At 47.5% G+C, this 15537-nt stretch overlaps 1 protein-coding gene across 2 annotated transcripts in view; it reads right to left on the minus strand.

The window, feature by feature from the left end:
* Nucleotides 1–13486, minus strand: part of LOC146025658 (renalase-like) — a 280779-nt gene extending 267293 nt beyond the window's left edge. For both annotated transcript variants that reach the window (XM_083155631.1, XM_083155630.1), the window contains exon 1: nucleotides 13447–13486. The gene's annotated coding sequence lies outside the window, so the exon portion shown is untranslated. The remainder of the gene's footprint in view (nucleotides 1–13446) is intronic.
* Between the last annotated feature and the right edge of the window lie 2051 nt (nucleotides 13487–15537).

Genomic DNA, 15537 nt, shown 5'->3' on the forward strand with positions numbered 1-15537 from the left:
AGAGTTAGAGTTGGGTGGGGTGTGTTCAAACTGAAATCTAAATTGCAGTGTAAACATAAAGCTGTCTAACATCTGTGGGTTACATGCAAAAGCAGCCAGTATTTACCCTGCACAGAAACAACATAAATATATTTGCTCACTTTTCACAGACACAAAATGACTTGCTTTTTTTGCTTAACTGAGATTTGCCCTATGAACGGCGATGTCCTGTGACTCCCAAGATGTAATATTTTATATGATAAAATACAGCATTTCCTTATTACTGGACACATGATGGTGTATTATAAATGCCATTGTACAGCAATATTTATTTTTGCCCAGTTTCCAGTCATTCAGTTGTTTTCAAAAACATGTTTTTGTTTCTCACACTGTTTCTCACCCCCCCCCCCCCCCCCCCTCAAATAATAAATCTATAGAAAATGACGGCCCTCCGACATTAAAGAAAGCCTAATACTATGGTAATAGGCCTGAAGTAAACAGCTTTTATGTATATATATTCTGGAGGATTTTACACAGAGAGTAAGTGTACAATCTGCACTTGGGGCCAGTTTATAGTAATAATGGCTGTTTGTTCCTCAATGACTTTTTCAAGTACGTCGTCAGTAAACTTTTCATTAAGTGAACTGTTAAACTCTGTCGGCATGAATGGATCTTTTTGTTTATCTTTATGTAAAATATAAAAAAAACATAGATAAATTCTGCACTGTCTGTTCAATGTCAGACTGAGACAAATTCAGATGTGTCTGGGTAGAGCCACTTAAATGCCTCACAGCAACAACATACTGAAGCAAAAACAGACACTTATATTACCAGCCCGTCGTAGTGGCGGAACAACATAACAGTAATGACAGCGCCACTGAAAACACCCCCATAGAGGTGAGGAGCTGTATTAGCTTTTTATTATTTAGGATTGTCTATGACATCTAATAGGGACTGTATAAAGCAGAAACTCAAGTGAGCACTACTAGAAACTATCTGAGCGTGGGGACTGATATCTTTTACACAAACTACCCAGATGGAGTCCCTGGAGTTTAAAAAAATAAATGAAATGACTGGTCCCCATGCTCAAAACACACCTCATAAAGCCAGAAAATTGGTTTGTCAATGATGCTAAAAACACTGATCGCCGTACTGTCAGTCAGGTATCCGGGCGGCTCACAGACAGTAGGACTAATTCAGACATGATTGTTGCTGTGCGAATTTGCACAGCGGCCGATGATGAATAGATTGCGCATGCGTCTGGGCTGCAATGCAAGTGCGCAACTTCATCCAGCGAAGAAATCCGGCTACTTTTTTGATTGCTAGCCGTTTGCAAGGTGATTGACAGGAAGCCGTCATTTGGGGGTGGTAACAGGCTGTTTCATGGGTGTGTTTAAAAAAAAAAGCAAATGTGCCAGAATAAACCCAGGGCGTGAGTATGGTAAAAGCAGGTTTGCCTATGCGTTTTAGGGGAGGGTGTGTGATGTCAGCTCCGGACTCGATCAGGCTGATTTCATCGCAGCTGTCCAGTAAGTTCAGGGCTGCTCAGAGCCTGCGGACAGTGGCGACCAGTGGGGAAATCATCTCATGTTCAACGGCTTACGCATGGTTTCGGAAATATTCGCACAGCTGCAAAGTCTTCGCAAGCCGTACACATCTATTCGCAAGCCGTACACATCTATTCGCAAGCCGTACAAATCTATTCGCAAGCCGTACACATCTAGTCGCAAGCCGTACACATCTAGTCGCAAGCCGTACACATCTAGTCGCAAGCCGTACACATCTAGTCGCAAGCCGTACACATCTAGTCGCAAGCCGTACACATCTAGTCGCAAGCCGTACACATCTAGTCGCAAGCCGTACACATCTAGTCGCAAGCCGTACACATCTAGTCGCAAGCCGTACACATCTAGTCGCAAGCCGTACACATCTAGTCGCACGGCGTACACATCTAGTCGCACGCCGTACACATCTATTCGCACGCCGTACACATCTATTCGCACGCCGTACACATCTATTCGCACGCCGTACACATCTATTCGCACGCCGTACACATCTATTCGCACGGCGTACACATCTATTCGCACGGCGTACACATCTATTCGCACGCCGTACACATCTATTCGCACGCCGTACACATCTATTCGCACGCCGTACACATCTATTCGCACGCCGTACACATCTATTCGCACGCCGTACACATCTATTCGCACGCCGTACACATCTATTCGCACGCCGTACACATCTATTCGCACGGCGTACACATCTATTCGCACGGCGTACACATCTATTCGCACGGCGTACACATCTATTCGCACGGCGTACACATCTATTCGCACGGCGTACACATCTATTCGCACGGCGTACACATCTATTCGCACGGCGTACACATCTATTCGCAAGCCGTACACATCTATTCGCAAGCCGTACACATCTATTCGCAAGCCGTACACATCTATTCGCAAGCCGTACACATCTATTCGCAAGCCGTACACATCTATTCGCACGGCGTACACATCTATTCGCACGGCGTACACATCTATTCGCAAGCCGTACACATCTATTCGCACGCCGTACACATCTATTCGCACGCCGTACACATCTATTCGCACGGCGTACACATCTATTGGCACGGCGTACACATCTATTGGCACGGCGTACACATCTATTGGCACGGCGTACACATCTATTCGCGCGCCGTACACATCTATTCGCGCGCCGTACACATCTATTCGCACGGCGTACACATCTATTCGCACGGCGTACACATCTATTCGCACGGCGTACACATCTATTCGCACGGCGTACACATCTATTCGCACGGCGTACACATCTATTCGCACGGCGTACACATCTATTCGCACGGCGTACACATCTATTCGCAAGCCGTACACATCTATTCGCAAGCCGTACACATCTATTCGCAAGCCGTACACATCTATTCGCACGGCGTACACATCTATTCGCACGGCGTACACATCTATTCGCACGGCGTACACATCTAGTCGCACGGCGTACACATCTAGTCGCACGGCGTACACATCTAGTCGCACGGCGTACACATCTAGTCGCACGGCGTACACATCTATTCGCACGGCGTACACATCTATTCGCAAGCCGTACACATCTATTCGCACGCCGTACACATCTATTCGCACGCCGTACACATCTATTCGCACGGCGTACACATCTATTCGCAAGCCGTACACATCTATTCGCAAGCCGTACACATCTATTCGCACGCCGTACACATCTATTCGCAAGCCGTACACATCTATTCGCACGGCGTACACATCTATTCGCACGGCGTACACATCTATTCGCACGGCGTACACATCTAGTCGCACGGCGTACACATCTAGTCGCACGGCGTACACATCTATTCGCAAGCCGTACACATCTAGTCGCACGGCGTACACATCTAGTCGCACGGCGTACACATCTAGTCGCACGGCGTACACATCTATTCGCACGGCGTACACATCTATTCGCAAGCCGTACACATCTATTCGCACGGCGTACACATCTATTCGCAAGCCGTACACATCTATTCGCAAGCCGTACACATCTATTCGCAAGCCGTACACATCTATTCGCAAGCCGTACACATCTATTCGCACGCCGTACACATCTATTCGCACGCCGTACACATCTATTCGCACGCCGTACACATCTATTCGCACGCCGTACACATCTATTCGCACGCCGTACACATCTATTCGCACGCCGTACACATCTATTCGCACGCCGTACACATCTATTCGCACGCCGTACACATCTATTCGCACGCCGTACACATCTATTCGCACGCCGTACACATCTATTCGCACGCCGTACACATCTATTCGCAAGCCGTACACATCTATTCGCACCGCGTACACCCTGATTTGCCAGGTGGGATTTCACGCTGTCCGGGAAACGCTTACCTGACCGTGGCTGTCAAAAAAAGGTCAACTTTGAAAAACGGTCAACATACAAAAGGCTGACATTCACAAAAGATCGACACAAGCAATATGTCGCCATGTGCACAGTAAATGTTTGTGTGGTACATGATTGGCTTTCATTCTGATACAAAGCCTGTCATAAAATCTGTTAACAAACGTTACAGGAACAGGACATTTTTATGGAATTACCCTTCTTTATTTTTTCATGCTTTACAATCCATGTGGACTCTTATTGGGAACGTTAAAGGTTGGCCCAAAGACAGGGAATGAGATAAAGTAATTATGGATCCCAGGGCTGCGGTGTCGACATTGACACCAAAACCCCCTGAAAAACTCATGTTGACTTTTTTGCTTGTGTCAACCTTTTGTCACGGATGATTCAGACCTGCACGCTAGGCTAACCTGCTCGAGCCTGGCAAGCAGCCCCAGCGAATGCACCCCCCCGAATCCCCTCGCTAGGCTGCGAGTGGATGTGTACGCTTACACATCCGCTTGCAAGTCCCCGCATTCAATATTTCTTCCTTTGTTTATTTTGGGGTGTTAAATACATTATCCAGCTCCAAAACATGCTTTATGTTAAAATAATATATTTTATTAGTTTCAATTTATTATCTTTTAGTCTTAAAAAATGCTGATTTACTGGCGCAGATTGCGAAAGATGTTTGTCCTCTAGAATAGATCACCGAGGCTAAAAGTCCAGTCATCCCGGCTTTAGACGAAGGGGAGACAGTGAAGCTGAAGGAGAGGGGAAGTTGACATAAGGTGCAAACTTGTGGCAGACAATACACCATAGTGAGTAGTGTTCCCGCTAGACTGCGCCCTGCCCCTCTGGCAGCTCACCGCTAAAACAGCCTGCCTCCTACTCCTCTGGTGGTACCGGGGAAGCCCGACTTCCCAGGCAGTACTGAGCCTTCGGGGCGGCCGGGCCCACCCCCTTCAGTGACGGCGGCGGCCGGACCCGCCCCTTTTCTTGACAATGGCTGGGGCCGCCCCGTTTGTGACCGCCCAGAACAGTTACATCGGGGGCGGTCCGACCCCTTGATGCTGCCCCCGTGCACCGGCGCCCTGCCTGCCCCTGTTCCTAGAAGGAACACTAGTAAGGTGTTGCAGTACAGATGTTGTTGACTTGGAAATGGCAGTGTTGGATGGCGAAAGAAAGGAAGAAGCCAAGGGTGACTCCCAGTCTGTGGATTTGAGCGGTGGAGAGGAGATAGTGTGGGCAAAATTTAGAGAGCTTTGAAGAAAAATGGGACCCAGTGGGGTGCGCGTGAGACATACCCCTTTTACACCAAAAACCCTGGTCGGACCCTGGTCTTTGAATGCTGGAGTATCCAGGGTCTGACCCTGCTTTATACCCCATTTACACAGCACTTTGACCTGGGTCGGACCTGGGTCTGCACCATTTACACTGAACCTGGGTCAGCCCTGCCTTAAATAATATTTTATATATATATTTATAGAAAAATATATATATATATATATATAGAAATATATATATATATATATATATATATATATATATATATATATATATATATAGAAATATATAATATATAGAAATATAATATATATATATATATATATATATATATATATATATATATATATATATATCAGGGCTGACCCAGGTTAAGTGTTTTTTTTTTTTTTTTTTTTAGGGTGCCGGAGGGTACCTGTCCTGCCTGCTGTGCTTGGTGTACCTGGGGGTACCGGGGTGCTGGGGGGTGCAAGGGGTGCTGAAGGTACCTGTCCTGTCTGCGGTCGGATCTCAGCGGAGAAGATGATGTGCGCCGTTGCTGTACCACCCCCCCCCCTCCCCGGCAGACGGTCCCTGCGGCGTATGGAGTGTCAGTGGCGGGGGTCCCTCTGGCGCATGGGAACTAGTACTAGTTCCTATGCGCTGGAGGGACCGCCGATACTGACACTCCATACGCCGCAGGGACCGGCTGCCGGATGCGGGGGGGGGGGGGGGTGATACAGCAGCGGCGCACATCATCTTCTCCGCTGAGATCCGACCGCAGGCAGGACAGGTACCCCCAGCACCCCTAGCACCCCCGTACCCCCAGCACAGCAGGCTGACAGGTACCCCCCTCTCCTCAGCAGCCGCAGGGACCCCCCTCCTCCCGCAGCAGCTGGGAACATCTTCCCCAGCGCTGCACGCTGTGGACCCGCTGCGGGTGCCTGCACCCGCAGCGGGACCATTTACACCGACATTTACACGGGTCCTATCCGTGTTCTACCCAGGTCAGGACCTGGGTAGAGGACCCGTGTAAATGGAAACGGATACCCCCCATTTACACCGCCGCGGATCCGGGTCTGACCCGCCGCTGACCCGGATTTTTCGGCGGTGTAAAAGGGGTATTGATAATAAGCTTAGTTTTGAAATGAAGAAAGCATTGGAACACCCAATAAGACGTGAAAGCCAGACAGGTGGAGAAAGAGTGAAGGGGAAAAGATCAGGGGGAGGAATGCTGGACTGGGGTGGAACCAGCACCTATTGTCTGGTCCTGCTGTTTCACTTTGTAACTTGTGCCAATATTGGAAAAGTTTTTTCTGCTGTTTTATTACATTGCTTCTATTACCTACATGTTGCCTTTTTAGAAAAAAAAAACTAATTGTGCAACTTATTTACTACCACTTTTACCTGGCGCCAGATGTATTTAAGGCTCTTCCATAGATCATAAAAAGCGAGGGAGACTTCACGTTTCGAGGATCAGCCTGCCAAAAATGCGGATCCTTATAAAACCTCCCAACCTACTAAACCAGTTATGTTAATGACGCTTCCAGATAGGAAGCTGAATTAAAATCCCATGCTTGCCTTGTACTGGGTGATAGATAAGGACACATTGTATGGGGAAGATTAAAGAGAGAACCCTATCTGCTGGATGCGTATTCTGCTTAGTGCTGTACCTAGCATTACAAATACAGGAGTACAACAGAGTGGAAGCATGGCTGTCACACAGGACTTTTATTACACCCGAAGCATAGGTTTGTGTGTGTGTATGTGTGTGTATATATCTCTCACACACACACACACACACTTTGGCCCTTATTCTGGTTGGTGCGGTAATGTCCGCGTGCGTTCGTGCCGCCGATGTTTTGTGTCTGCGCATGTGCAGAGGCGTCTCTGCGCATGTGCGAACGGGACGCACGGCCAAATTCCGCATGAAATGTGTACACTACGAACAGGAGGTGGAGAGGGGCGTGAAGGGCTGTTTGGGCTCATTACCATATGTTTACACCCCGCGTTTCATGGGCGTTCCCATGAAAACGCTGGGCGTACGTATGGTAATGCGGCCGTGACGCACGTGTAGGGGGCGGACATATGACATTGCTGGATGTCAGCTGCCCGCCCAGATCCCTGCTTTTGCACGGAGTAATGCCTGTGTGGTCTGAGGTTGCGGGAGCTGGCGGACCACTCGGTCCTGCATTCGATGTTCTGCGACCATCGAATGAAGGGGGACGTTCCAAGAGATGGAGGAGGTGTATCCGTAAGAAATTCACTCGTGCTCCGTGCGGTCAGCGGATTACCGCATTCGGTCGGAGTGAGCGATCCGTACGAAAGGCGGGGTTTAGGACGCACGGTCCTGGCCGCACCGACCAGAATAAGGCCCATTGTGACAGGAACAGAATAATATACTATAGGGGTGGTAACAATATAAATTATTACCTTTAAGAGGCGCAATAATCACAACAATTTATACAACATAACATTTTATTAATAATATAATTAAAATCTCGAAGTGCACTTCATACATATATTACAAGGACATTACATGACACACAACATATAACATAAAAATACTAGCGCTATTAGTTGAATTCATAAGGCTTAGGGGGGGTATTCAATCACCGGCGACCATCTCCTGAGGGGTAGATGGCCGCCGGGCCCTATTCAATGCTGTCTTCCCTGACTTCACAAGCAGTTGGGCTTGTTCTGCCGAGAACGGCCGGGAAGAGACGAGCTCGCCTCTTCCCGGCCGCGACTTCGGCCACGCCAGGTGGGAGATTGAATCCCGCCTGCGTGTTCTCGGTCGAGCAGGCCAAGAACAGGACAGGGTCACGGCTGTCGAGCAAGCTCGACAGCCATGACCCCCAGATTGAATACCCCCCTTAAATTGCTTATATGGTCTGAATTTTAAAGTCTTGTGGTGAATAATGCATTGGAGGCAATAATTTCTGTAATCTCCAATAGCCATGCGATTTTAGTATGTACCAAATCCTTTCCTGGGTGCTGTATCAGTATCTGTAAAGGGCCCCACACACAGCACAATTTTCAGGCATTTTCTGAGCGATTTTACTAAATCACTCAGAAAATGCCTGAAAATGCATGTAAATCGCTGTGTATATAGCCCACACAGCGATTTACATGCACGCACCCGCCGTTCTGAATCTACCCAAGATTCAGAACGGACGGATTGTACAATACAGAGCAGTCGCTGATAAAGCTCCTGCTCATCTCCCGCATGTGTGGCTGCGGGCAGATGAGCAGGGCTGTTCTGAGCGACTGAAGCCCCGCTGAACGCCGCCCGCATGACACCGCCGCTGCACCTGAGATGACACACCTGAGACGAGGACGCACCGCCGCCGCCGATGACATCAGGCACCGCCGGAGACCGCCGCCCCTCCTGATGACGCCGCGGGACAGAGAGGCCGTGATGCTGGACTCCGGAGTAGGTAAGTATATATTTTTTTTCCACTGTGCCACCAATGTCTGGGGGGTGAATATCTGTCTCAGGGCTTAATTATTTAGCCCTGTGCAGCAACACTATGCCACCAGCGTACTATCTTTTCATTATATATAACATCCATTTCATATCTCCACCAATAAATATATATATATATATATATATATATATATATATATATGTGTGTGTGTGTGTGTGTGTGTGTGTGTGTATGTATATATATATATATATATATATGTGTATATATATATATATATATATATATATGTGTATATATATATATGTGTGTGTGTGTGTGTGTGTGTGTGTGTGTGTGTGTGTGTATATATGTGTGTGTGTCTATATATATATATATATATATATGTGTGTGTGTGTATATATACACAGTGCAGTCTGATGGCATTGACAGTAGTGACAGATTTGAGATCTCCCGTGCTGAATCTCCCAATTTGAATCTCTGACACAAATCTCTCTGTATGTGGCTCATTGTCTGAAATGAGTCACAAGAGTGAAATCTCTTGTGCTGAATCTCCCGTTATGTATCTCTGGCACACATCTCTGCGTATGTAGGGCCCTTACGAGTTAAATTCTCCCTTTAATTAGGGGTATACTCCAGGTGCTCAGGTATCGGCAGTTCGCAGGCCACAAATGGCCTGGAGTTGGTGAACCTCTCAATATATTCCCAGCGGTATTTACCAGCTTTGCAGTGACCGGACTGTGTAGGGCTCACAATACTCGTGTTCCAAGCCTCGTTATCACCTCTCTCCTTTATAGACAGCCGCGGCCATCTTATATCCAAGCCTCATTTTAAGCATACTAATCGGAGTATCTCCGAAGCCATTATATAGTTTATTACCAAGCCTCATTTTCAAATCCTGTATATATAATTTATACAGGACTATTTGTAATCCAAGCCTCATCCTCAGCTCCGGTCGCCATTTTTAGAAAGTCTGCCTCAATTCCACATTAATCTATATTCAGGCATATCCCTAATATCTTGAGTCTATCACTATCTATAATATCTCTTACCACGAGACGCACGCGCGCCCCCTGGGAAACGGAGCCTTCCTCCGGTCCCCGCCGCCTCCCCACCATCACAGATCATCGCCCTCGCTGCCCCCCCAAACCCTGCCCGTCTCCCTGAAGCGGAGACGGGCAGGGACACGCAGCGTCCCCGTGTGAGACGCACACATGTCCAAGTTACGTGAAGCCCCTGCCGCCGGCGCTCGTGGGGAGGGTGTGGCGAGCCCTGGCCAAGGATAGCAGGAGCTCCATCTGTGTATATATATATAAATTAATTGTTAATGACCATGATTCATAATTTTTTTTACATATTTATTTAGAGAAAATTAGATGATCAGCACCATGCTGATCTGCTAGAGCTCAGTTGAATATTATGTGACTCCTGTTACCACTAAAATCTCCTTCATAAAGGTCCGGATTGTGGACTGAAACGTCGGGGCTCATTTGTGTTTTGATAGCATACTTTGATGCCATCGTTGGAAATAAAAATACAATGATTCCTCTTTGATAAATTGACGAGTGCACATAGAATTGGTCTATATTTGGGGGGGATGCAGTCAAAATCCTGACAGGGTCAAAATCCCGAATGGGTCATAATACCGACAAGGACAAAATCCCGACAAGAACAAAATCCCGACATTTAAAATCCTGACAGGGTCAAAATACCGACATATAGAATGTCCAGGTGAAACAGTCAACATGACTTTCCGTCGACAGGTCGCAAGGTCGACATGGGTTTTTTCACTGTTTTTTGACCCGACATGTGCCGACAGGCGGTATTTCATGCCCTACCATCCACTAGGGCGTGGTGGGAGAATAAAATAGTGTGCCCGAAGCATTGCGAGCTATGCGAAGGGCTGCGGTTCACCTCCAACTGTGTTCATGTCGACTTTGTTGACATTTGGGTAAAAAAAACTGTGAAAAACCCCATGTCGACCCCGCGACCTGTCAACGGAAAGTCATGTGTACTGTTTCACCTGTACATTCTAAATGTCGGTATTTTGACCCTGTCGGGATTTTGAATGTCGGGATTTTGTCCTTGTTGGTTTTATGACCCATTCGGGACTTCACAGGTATCCGCGTCCCCTCGCGGGCTTCACAGGTATCCGCGTGCGCTCGCCACGCTTCGGGCTTGCCACACTTTATAAAATCAACTCCACGCCGACGTGGATAGTTGGGGTATGAAAAGGTCGTAGGACGCGTACCACCGCCGCTCGCCACGCTTCGGGTTGACGTGGATAGTGGAATTATTAAGGTCGACAGCTGTTACGTCAACTAGTGTCATTGTGAACAGGTTTAATAGTGTACCCCTAGACCCAACTAAATTTAGATGCCCCCATCTTAACGGTTTGCAGGGAGTCTGGATTTAGACGTCTAAATCTAGACTTCTAAATTGCCGGAGGAGTGTAAATGGCCGGGTTGTCAGCGGTGCGCAGGACTGCAGGGAGTCTGAATTTAGACGTCTAAATCTAGACTTCAAAATTGCCTTACTTTAACATTGAAGCCTATGGCAAAATCGGGTCCATCACGTCGGTCGCGTGCGTGCCATGTTAATGCACACGACCGACGCGATGGACCCCATTTTGCCTTTGCCGGCAAAATGGACCTGATTTCAAAGGAAATCGGGTCCATCGCGTACCTTAACTTAAAGATACACGATGGACAAGATTGTGGCCATGCTAGGAAACAAGTACCATTTTTTCTTGTGGCGATTCGCGGCACCCCCCGCGACCCCCCTCCCGCGATTTGCAGCACAACCCCCGCAATTCGCGGCACCCCCGGTGACTCCCGCGATTCGCGGGCCCACCCCGCGACCCCCCCTCCCACGATTCGCGCAAACCCCCCGGCCCCCCATCCCGCGGTTCACGGTGCCCCCCACAACCCCCCCCTACCGCGATTCCCCACCCCTGACCCCCCCTCCTGTCATTGCGGCAACCCCCCGCCCCCGCGACCCACCCTCCCGCGATTCACTGCAACCCCCCGCGCCCCCCCAATCCGCGGCACCCCCCCCACCCCCCCACCCCTCCCGCAATTCACGGCATCCACCCACGACCCCTCCTCCCGTGATTCGCGGACACCCCTCACCTCCCCCACCCCCGCGCGCGATTCACGGCAACCCCAGGATTAAATGGCACATGCAAAACACTGGCAAGGCTATGGTCGACAATGAAAAAGGTTGACATGAGTTTTTTGAAGATTTATTTTTCTTTTTTTGAATGTTTTCATATTCATTCTCATGTGTCGACATGGACACCGATGAAGTGCCACACTTATGTCAACATTTACATGTGTTGAACTTTCTGTGTTGATTTTTTCTTGTAGCAATTTTTTTCTAGTGACAACTATGAACTATGTGTCGTGCGATTCGCCAACACCTGCGCCCCCTCCCTCCCTTGATTCACGGCACCCCCCGCACCCCTCCCGCAATTCACGGCACCCCTAAGCCCCTCTTTAGTCCCCCTAATACTCACACACCCCTATCACTACCCAGCTTCCTGCTCTCCTGAAGCATAACTTCCACCACTGGGGAGTCGCTGACGCTGTTTTGCCCACATACCCCTATCATGCCTCATAGCCCAGCCTCCTGCTCTCATGCACCCTAACTCCCACCCAGTAGGAGGAGACACTGACTCAGGGCCACCATCCTGTACTGCCACACTGGACCCTCACCCACTGGCAGAAGCTGCACAGTATCTCTCACCCTCCTCTTTAGTCCCCCTTATGCCCACACACCCCTATCACTACCCAGCCTCCTGTTTTCCTGTGTCGTGACCTCCGCCAGTGGGGAGCCGCTGACTCAGAAACACCCTACTATACTATTGCACACGCACACCTAAACAACATGCACACACAGCCCCCCCCCACACCCACAAATGTCACTGTACCCTCCACACTATCAATGTACATCTTACTCTGTAACCGCTTTTTAATTAAACAAAACAATACACACCCCCTTCCACATCATATGCTCTCTATTTAACACATTTCACCTATAACTCAAGTTGCAATCCAGGCCATTTTTCATACAATTCTAACCATCTTTCTCATATACAAATGTTCACAAATTAAGGGGGCGCAGCCCCTTACAACGGTGTGAAGAGCGCCCGTAGGGCGCGATGAATCACCTAGTATATATATATATATATATATATATATATATATATACAGTGGTCGAAGTGGAAATTTTGAAGTGGGGGTATGGAAAAGTAAAGAGTGAATATAGTGCGCACCTTCGGACACCCCCCTGTCCATCAACGTCCCCTGCCAGACTGCCCCGTTGTACAGGGGTATTACAAAAGCACAATATGTGCTGCTGAGTGATCAGAGAGCATCCAGAGGGGGAAAAAAAACTTTTTTTTTTATCTTCAGATTAAAGTGGGGGTATGCCATACCCCCGTATACCGCCCCACTTCGACCACTGTATATATATATATATATATATATATATATATATATATATATATATATATATATATATATATATATATATATATATATATATATATATATATATATATATATATATGCATACATACACCTCCCAGCACAATGCTCTGCTTCTGGACTTCACTCTTAATGTATGATTACCATCATCTGTGTTGAAGCACCTTTCTTCTCAATTAACCTGTTCAACACATGTGATGGCATGTCCCCATTTTACCTCCAGTATTAAATGTTGACTTAATGTCTACAATTTATAAAAAAATATATAGTTTTATGTTGCATGGTGACAGAAAATATGAAGTAAAACAATGTATATACACTACATAATAAAAGTGCCTACTACTGTATCTTATGAGCTGTTATCTCACCTATTATTCCTCCATTCACCAGTCACCTCAGTAAAGGCGGGAACACTGACGCAGCAGGGATCTAAAGGATTAACCCTAGGCGCAAAGGTTCATGGGAGGTGTAGTTCGGCAACCGCCTACTGTCTTTACTGCCGAGGGTGAAAAAAATACAATTCCCAGCAGGCATTACTGCGAGCACACCACGGACAGTGACTTACACACCCCGGAGGTTCCAGAGAGCGTCAGAGACAGAGTCAGCGGGATATTTGAGGTAAGTGGCCACTTCAGAAAGACAGCTTTACAGTGACTCTCCTCCCTTCAATATCCATCCAACTAAATGGTATTTGGTATCCATTGGTAGTGCTTACCTTTATTCAGAAGTGGTTTGATCCATGTTGTATTAACTAGTACTTCCAGTGGAGCACTACACAGACTGGGGAGGGGGGGTCGGGTGGTGCTATTATTGGCTGCCCTGTGACTTATTAGGACCATGGAGGATGAGGTGTAATGCAGGAATTACAGTGAAACTACTATATCAGCATTCTTCATATATTTATATTCATACTGTATTAACTATAGCATGGGGTACATGTTATGAAACTGCTCTGCAGTGTCAGTATAGGGTGTGGATCTTTGGGTCGACATCAAATGGTTGACATGCGGTAGGGGGACAGGTACGAAGAGTTGACACATGAACGGCAAATAGTTCTTAAGGTGTATAGATTTAAAAGGCCAGCATGACAAACGTCGACACACAAATTGTTGACACAATTTTTTTTTCTACACCAAATATTGTTATGTGATCACCATCTGTACAAATGATTACGCTTGCGGGCTCGTTTCACTTGCCACAGGTTATTATTCGGAAAACAAACAAAAATGTGTTGTCTTTTTATGCGTCGACCACTCTTACATAGATCTCTTGAATTTTTTAAAACTGTCGACTTTTAGTACCTGTTGACCTAATGCATCTATACGGCGTCGACCAATACATTTGTCAATCTGTCCCCAGATAACAAAAAAGTGCGTGTCTATTAAGTTAAGGCTCATTTTTGGTGTTTTGAGCTACTTTCATCTGAAAATCCCCCAGTGTGTATGGCCTGGCTGGCGGTGAGTGCCGATGCGCGCTTCCACACGGCACGGACGCCGGCTGGTTTTGCCAGCAGAGTGAACCACTTTCCACAGTCTCCAACTGTAGAAAGTGGTTCACTGTCCGAGAAAATCACTGGGCCGGGTGAAAATTGCTCAGTGTGTATGCCCTGAGCGATTTTCTGGGCAGTATGCGCCTTAAATCTGTACATGTATCCAAGCACAACAGAAATGCAACATTTTCTAGCAATCTTAAGTGTATCTCTGGCAAACTGAAATGTTGGTGTGTCTGTGCTAATTGGCTTTATACCCGATTTAAGTGTTTCTGTAGATGGTGCCAGGTTTCAGTTCTGCAGGACTACAGCTGCAGTTTCTTAAAAGATCACATGAGAGCCACCATGGATCCGTTGCTCAGGGTGTCCAGCATGTGCTACGAGGCTGTTATAACTGCGTAGCCACCGGCTTCAGTGCGCTAGCACCAGTGTTCTTCTGTGACGCTCCCTGTCACTGCCCTCTAATGCTGGCAGCATGTCAGTCCAGGGCACTCTGATTGACGTCCCAGAAACACATCTGCTCACGCTCCGTGTGGCTCCTGATGAAACGCCATGCAACTGTTAAATGTTCGAAAATGTGGAGAAATTAGGATATCTGTTGGTGGGTACACATCAAGACTAGCAGCAATCTTGGCGATGATCGGGCGATTTTCCTACACCCCCCGAAAAAATGCAAGATTGTCGGAATACATCAGGAATGTTTAATGAATGACAGAACAATCACTGTTCTGTTGTCCTTCATTGATATTGATATGCACAGCGCCACATGCTATATGGTTGAGTGGGGTGTGCTGCACCATTTGTTGTTCTAATACAGCGCTGCAAATCGTGCTGATATCGGCGCTGGACAGGACTTTTTTTGTTGGAAAACGGGGCTGTTTTCAGGGGACATGGTCAAAATCCCCAGTAAGCCGCAGCATGTGTTGACTTATCTGGGCTAATTCGCCCTCGACAAAGCAGTTGTAATTTC

This window comes from Crinia signifera, chromosome 8, assembly GCF_055691185.1.
Source record: "Crinia signifera chromosome 8, ASM5569118v1, whole genome shotgun sequence".
NCBI lineage: Eukaryota > Metazoa > Chordata > Amphibia > Anura > Myobatrachidae > Crinia > Crinia signifera.